Raw genomic sequence first — 6,657 nt, 5'->3', positions numbered from 1 at the left:
AGAGCGGGAGGGAGGGGAAGGGGAGAGAGTGGGGAAGGAATGAAAGAGTGGGGGAAGGGGAGGAAGAGAGAGGGAGCAGGGGAGAGAGAGAGTGGGGTGGGGAAAGAGAGATTAAGGAGAAAGAGGGAGAAGGAGTAAGATAGCAAGGGGATTTGAGTACAGGGGCAGGGAGGTGTTACTACAGTTGTGCAGGGCCTTGGTGAGGCCACACCTGGAGTATTGTGGACAGTTTTGGTATCCTAACTTGAGGAAGGACGTTCTTGCTATTGAGGGAGTGCAGCGAAGGTTCACCAGACTGATTCCCGGGATGGCGGGACTGACATATCAAGAAAGACTGGATCGACTGGGCCTTTATTCATTGGAGTTCAGAAGAATGAGAGGTGATCTCTTAGAAACATATAACATTCTGACGGGTTTGATGCAGGAAGAATGTTCCCGATGTTGGGGAAGTCCAGAACCAGGGGTCACAGTCTCAGGATAAGGGGTAAGCCATTTAGGGCCGAGATGAGGAGAAACTTCTTCACCCAGAGAGTGGTGAACCTGTGGAATTCTCGACCACAGAAAGTTGTTGAGGCCAATTCACAAAATATATTCAAAAAGGAGTTAGATGAGGTCCTTACTACTTGGGGGATCAAGGGATATGGTGAGAAAGCAGGAATGGGGTACTGAAGTTGCATGTTCAGCTATGAACTCATTAAATGAGGAAGGAGAAGGAGAGAGTTGGCTCAAAGGGCCAACTCCTGCACCTATTTTCTATCGAGAGAGAGATTGGGGAACAATCTGAAAGGGTGAAGAGAGAGAGACAGAGAAAAAGGATGATGGACAGTGAATTTAAACACAACACTAATTTTATTCCTGGTTCAATCTCAGAGCTGTTTAATATTTGTAATTGAAGCACTTATTAATTGACAGTGAATTAAATACTGAGCTAACATTGAGAAGGCCCCAGTGAGATTTGTACTCACGACCCCTGGTTTACAAGACCAGTGCTCTAACCCCTGAGCTATGGAGCCACCTGTTTTAAAAAAGACAGGAGAAGGAACAGGAAAGAGAGGGGAAGGGAAAAGAGAGAGTGGCAGGAGTGGTAGAGAGGGGGAAGGGGAGAGAGAGGGAGGGGAAGGGGAGCGAAGGGGCAGAAGTGACAGAGAGGGGGAAGGGGAGAGAGAGGGAAGGAGTGAGAGAGAGGAAGGCGGGAGAGATGGGAAGGCGAGAGAGGGAGAGTGAAAAGGGAGAGGGGGCAGTGGAGAGAGAGGGAGAATGGGGAGAATCTGAAAAGAAAGGGAAAAGTGAGAGAGAGGAGAGAGGGGAGGGAAGATAAGGGAAGGGGAGAGGGAGAGTGAAAAGGGAGAGGGGGCAGGGGAGAGAGGGGGAGGGGAGAGAGAGGGAAGATAGAGGAGGAAGGAGAGAGAATGGAAGGAGTGATAGAATGAAAGTAGAGAGGGAACGGGAGAGAGGAGAGAGAGGGGAAGGGGAGAATGTGACAGGGGAAGGGGAGAGAGGAGAAGGGGAGAATGAGACAGGGGAAGGAGAGAAAGGGGATGGAGAGACTGGGACAGGGAAAGAAGAGAGAGGGGGAGGGGAAAGAGAGGTTGAAGGAGTGAGATCGAGCGGGGAAAAAGGGAGAGAGAGTGTAAGAGAGACGAGAAGAGGAGAGGGGGAAGGGTGTGAGGGGAGCCTGTTGTTCCAGGGTCGGTCTCAGAGATGTTAAACATCCAGAGAGAGAAGGGGAGAGAAAGGGGGAAGGAAAGAGGTGAGGAAGGGGAGAAATAGTGGGGAAAGGGGAGAGAGGGGGAAGGAGTGAGAGAGGTGTAGCAGCGAGATATAGAGGGTAACGAGTGTGTAAGAATGGGAAGGGGAGAGAGAGCGAGGGGGAGGAGAAAGGGAAGGGGAGAGAGTGAGGGGAGAGAGGGGGAAGGGAGATGAGAGGGGGAAGGGAGAAGAGAGGGGGAAGCAGAGTGAGAAACGGGGAAAGCGAGATAGTTGGAAAGGGAGAGAGGGGTAAAAAGACTCATGATGGGGAGGGCAGAGAGAGACGAAAGGGTACGAGGAAGGCTTGTTGTTCCTCAGTCAGTCTCAGAGATATTAAACATTTATAATTAATAATTTTGTTAACTGACAGCAAACTTAAGTATTAAGTTCATTTGGAGTTGGTCTCAGTGAGATTTGAACTGACAACCCCTGGTTTACAAGACCAGTGCTCTAACCCCTGAGCTATGGAGCCACCTGTAACACCAGCTCCTGTTTGCATCTTACTATTGTTAACAAGGAGGTGGGGCCCGAATAATCATTCTCGGTGATTCATCCCTGAACCTTCACAGAATTCTGAAGGACAGGATAAATCTACATTTAGAAAGACACAGGTTAATCAGGGGAAGGAGCAGGAAAGGGAGGGGAAGGGAAAAGAGAGAGTGGAAAGAGTGAGAGAGAGGGGGAAGGGGAAAGAGAGAGGAGGGGAAGGGGTGAGAGAGAGGAGAAAGGGGAAAGAGAGAGGAGGGGAAGGGGTGAAAGATGGGAAGGAGAGAGAGAGAGACAGGAGGGAAAAGAGGGGGTTAGGGGACGGGGAGAGAGAGTGTGGGGGGGGGGTAGAGAATGGGGAAGGAGTGAGAGAGTGGGGGAAGGGGAGAAAGAGAGTGGGGAGAGGAAAGAGAGGGAAGGGACGGGGAGAGAGAGAGTAGAAGGGGGGAGAGAAGGGAAGGAGTCAGATAGGGAGGGGAAGGGGAAAGAGGGAGAGAAAGGGGAAGAAATGAGAGAGAGGGGAAAGGGGAAACTGGGAGGGGGAAAGGAGAGAGAGAAGGGGGAAAGGGGGGAAGGAGTGAGAAAGGGAGAGAAAGAGACAATCTGAAAGGAAAGGGAAAAGAGAGAGAGAGAGACAGGAAGAAGGAACAGAGGCAAAGAAAGATGAATTTAAATACTGAGTTAATTTTTAGTAGAACCCAGTGAGATTTGAACCCACGACTCCTCGTTTACTAGACCAGTGCTCTAACCCCTGAGCTATGGAGCCAGCTGTTTGGATGAGGACAGAGGAAGGAGCAACAACGAGAGAGAGAGGGGAAGGAGTGGGAAAGAGCGGGAGGGAGGGGAAGGGGAGAGAGTGGGGAAGGAATGAAAGAGTGGGGGAAGGGGAGGAAGAGAGAGGGAGCAGGGGAGAGAGAGAGTGGGGTGGGGAAAGAGAGATTAAGGGGAAAGAGGGGGAAGGAGTAAGATAGCGAGGCAATTTGAGTACAGGGGCAGGGAGGTGTTACTACAGTTGTACAGGGCCTTGGTGAGGCCACACCTGGAGTATTGTGGACAGTTTTGGTCTCCTAACTTGAGGAAGGACGTTCTTGCTATTGAGGGAGTGCAGCAAAGGTTCACCAGACTGATTCCCGGGATGGCGGGACTGACATATCAAGAAAGACTGGATCGACTGGGCCTTTATTCATTGGAGTTCAGAAGAATGAGAAACATATAACATTCTGACGGGTTTGATGCAGGAAGAATGTTCCCGATGTTGGGGAAGTCCAGAACCAGGGGACACAGTCTAAGGATAAGGAGTAAGCTATTTATGGCCGAGATGAGGAGAAACTTCTTCACCCAGAGAGTGGTGAACCTGTGGAATTCTCTACCACAGAAAGTTGTTGAGGCCAATTCACTAAATATATTCAAAAAGGAGTTAGATGAAGTCCTTACTACTTGGGGGATCGAGGTGTATGGTGAGAAAGCAGGAATGGGGTACTGAAGTTGCATGTTCAGCTATGAACTCATTGAATGAGGAAGGAGAAGGAGAGAGTTGGCTCAAAGGGCCAACTCCTGCACCTATTTTCTATCGAGAGAGAGATAGGGGAACAATCTGAAAGGGAGAAGAGAGAGAGACAGAGAAAAAGGATGATGGACAGTGAATTTAAACACAACACTAATTTTGTTCCTGGTTCGGTCTCAGAGCAGTTTAATATTTATAATTAAAGCCCTTATTAATTGACAGTGAATTAAATACTGAGCTAACGTTGAGTAGGCCCCAGTGAGATTTGAACTCACGACCTCTGGTTTACAAGACCAGTGCTCTAACACCTGAGGAGAAAGGGAAGGGGAGAGAGTGAGGGGAGAGAGGGGGAAGTGAGATGAGAGGGGGAAGGGAGAAGAGAGGGGGAAGCAGAATGAGAAACGGGGAAAGCGAGATAGTTGGAAAGGGAGAGAGGGGTAAAAAGACTCATGATGGGGAGGGCAGAGAGAGACGAAAGGGTACGAGGAAGGCCTGTTGTTCCTCAGTCAGTCTCAGAAATATTAAACATTTATAATTAAAAACCTTGTTAATTGACAGCAAACTTAAATATTAAGTTCATTTTGAGTCGGTCTCAGTAAGATTTAAACTCACGACCCCTGGTTTACAAGACCAATGCTCTACTCCCTGAGCTATGGAGCCACCTATAACGCCAGCTCCTGTTTGCATGTTACTATTGTTAACAAGGAGGTGGGGCCCGAATAATCATTCTCGGTGATTCATCCCTGAACATTCACAGAATCTTACAGCACACAAGGAGGGCCATTCGGCCCATCGTGTCGGTGTCGGCTGTGTGAAAGAGATTATTCCCACTCCGCCCCACCCCCATCCCTGCCCTCCCCGCTCCACCCCCGCTCTACCCCTCCTCCCTGCTACCCGCCCTTCCCCCGGGGTTTAGCAGCTTTGAAAGTGGATAAGTTTCAGGCCCGGATGAAATGTATCCCAGGCTGTTGAGTGAAGCAAAAGAGGAAATAGCAGAGGCTCTGACCATCATTTTCCAATCCTCTCTGGCTTCAAGTGTGGTACCAGAGGACTGGAGGACTGCGAAGGTGGTACCTTTGTTTCAGAAGGGAGAAAGGGATAGACCGAGTAATGACAGACCAGTCAGCCTAACCTCTGTGGTGGGAAAATTATTGGAAAAATTCCAGAAGGACAGGATAAATCTACATTTAGAAAGACACGGGTTAATCAGGGACAGTCAGCACGATTTGTTAAGAGAAGTTCCTGTCTGACTAACGATTGAATTTTTCGAGGAGGTAACCAGGAGGGTTGATGAGGGCAGTGTGTATGATGTAGTGTATATGGAGTTTAGCAAAGCTTTCGATAAGGTCCCACATGGCAGACTGGTCACGAAAGTAAAAGCCCCTGGGATCCAGGGCAAAGTGGCAAGTTGGAGCCAAAATTGTCTCAGAGTCAGAAAGCAAAGGGTAATGTTTAACGGGTGTTTATGTGACCCCGTGAACTTTTATCTCGTGCAGTAACCTTTTATGATGGGGAGAGAGAGAGTGGAAGGGCGGGGGGCCGAGAGAGAAAGAGAGCTGAACGGGAGAGTGAGAGAGAGAAAGGGAGAAGGGTAGAGAGAGAGAAGGGGAGAATCAGAAAGGAAAGGAAAAAATGAGAGAGAGGAGATGGAAAGTGAAAAGGCAGAGGCGGGAGAAATGGGAGTCACATATTTAAATACAAAACTAATTTTGAGAAGGCCCCTGTGAGATTTGAACCCACGACCCCTGGTTTACAAGGCCAGTGCTCTAACCCCTGAGCTATGGAGCCACCTGCTTTTAAAAAGACAGGGGAAGGAGCAGGAAAGAGAGAGGAAGGGAAAAGAGAGAGTGGAAGGAGTGAGAGAGAGGGGAAGTGGAGAGAGAGGGAGAAGGGGAAAGAGAGAGAGGGGAAGGGGAGAGAGGGAAAGGAGTGAGAGAAAGAGAAGTGGAGACTGGGAGAAAAGAGAGGGGCAGGGGAGAGAGCGAGGGAAGGGGAAAGAGAGGTTAAGGGAAGAGAGGGCGAAGGATTGCGAAAGAGAGGGGAAGGGGAGAGAGCGGAAGGGGAGACAGATGGGAAGGTGTGAAAGTGGGGTAAAGGGAGAGAAAGGAGAAGGGGAGAGAGGGGGGAAGGAGTGAGAGAGAGGGGGAAGGGGAGAGAGGGGGGAAGGAGTGAGAGAGAGGAGGAAAGGGAGATAGGGAGAGGAAGGGGAGAGAGAGAGGCGGGAGAATGTAGAAAGGCGGAGAGAGGGGAAGGAGTAGGAAAGAGGAAAGAGGGAAGAGAGAGGGGAAGGGGAAAGAGAGGGAGGGGAAGAAGAGGGAGAAGGGGAGAATCTCTAAGGAAAGGGAAAGGAGAGAAAGACAGGAGGGCACCTGCTCTGGGAAAGACAGGGGAAGGATCTGGGGAGAGAGAGAGGGGAAGGGAGGGAGAGAGGGAAAGTAGTGAGAGAGGGAAGGCGAGAGAGAGTGGAAGGGGAGAGAGAGGGAAGGAGAGAGAGAGAGAGGCAGGAGAGAGAGAGAAGGGGAGAAGAGGCAGGGAAAGAGAGGGAACGGATGGGGAGAGTGAGTGGAAGGAGGGGAAGGAGTGAGAGAAGAGCGAGGGAGAAGGATCGAGAGTGAGGGGGAAGGAAAGAGGGTGTGGTGAGGGAGGGGGAAGGGGAGAGAGGGGAATGAGTGAGAGATGGGGAAAATGATGTAGAATGGGGAAGGGAGAGAGAGATTTGGAAGGGAAGAGTCAGTGTCAGAGAAATGAGCCTGTTGATCCAGGATCGGTCACAGAGCTGTTTAATATTTATAATTAAAGAACTTATTAACTAACAGCAAACTTAAATACTGAGCTAATTTTGAGCAGGCCCCAGTGAGATTTGAACCCACGACCCCTGATTTACTAGACCAGTGCTCTAACCCCTGAGCTATGGAGCC

At 50.0% G+C, this 6,657-nt stretch overlaps 3 non-coding genes across 3 annotated transcripts; all 3 read right to left on the bottom strand.

Moving 5' to 3' along the window:
- Window positions 1-940: 940 nt before the first annotated feature.
- trnat-ugu (transfer RNA threonine (anticodon UGU)) lies at window positions 941-1,013 on the bottom strand. Its single transcript has one exon. It is a non-coding gene; the product is annotated as a tRNA-Thr (tRNA).
- Window positions 1,014-5,454: 4,441 nt separating this feature from the next.
- trnat-ugu (transfer RNA threonine (anticodon UGU)) lies at window positions 5,455-5,527 on the bottom strand. Its single transcript has one exon. It is a non-coding gene; the product is annotated as a tRNA-Thr (tRNA).
- Window positions 5,528-6,584: 1,057 nt separating this feature from the next.
- trnat-agu (transfer RNA threonine (anticodon AGU)) lies at window positions 6,585-6,657 on the bottom strand. Its single transcript has one exon. It is a non-coding gene; the product is annotated as a tRNA-Thr (tRNA).

This window comes from Pristiophorus japonicus, unplaced genomic scaffold, assembly GCF_044704955.1.
Source record: "Pristiophorus japonicus isolate sPriJap1 unplaced genomic scaffold, sPriJap1.hap1 HAP1_SCAFFOLD_988, whole genome shotgun sequence".
NCBI lineage: Eukaryota > Metazoa > Chordata > Chondrichthyes > Pristiophoridae > Pristiophorus > Pristiophorus japonicus.
This window is presented reverse-complemented; position numbering and strand designations above follow the sequence as displayed.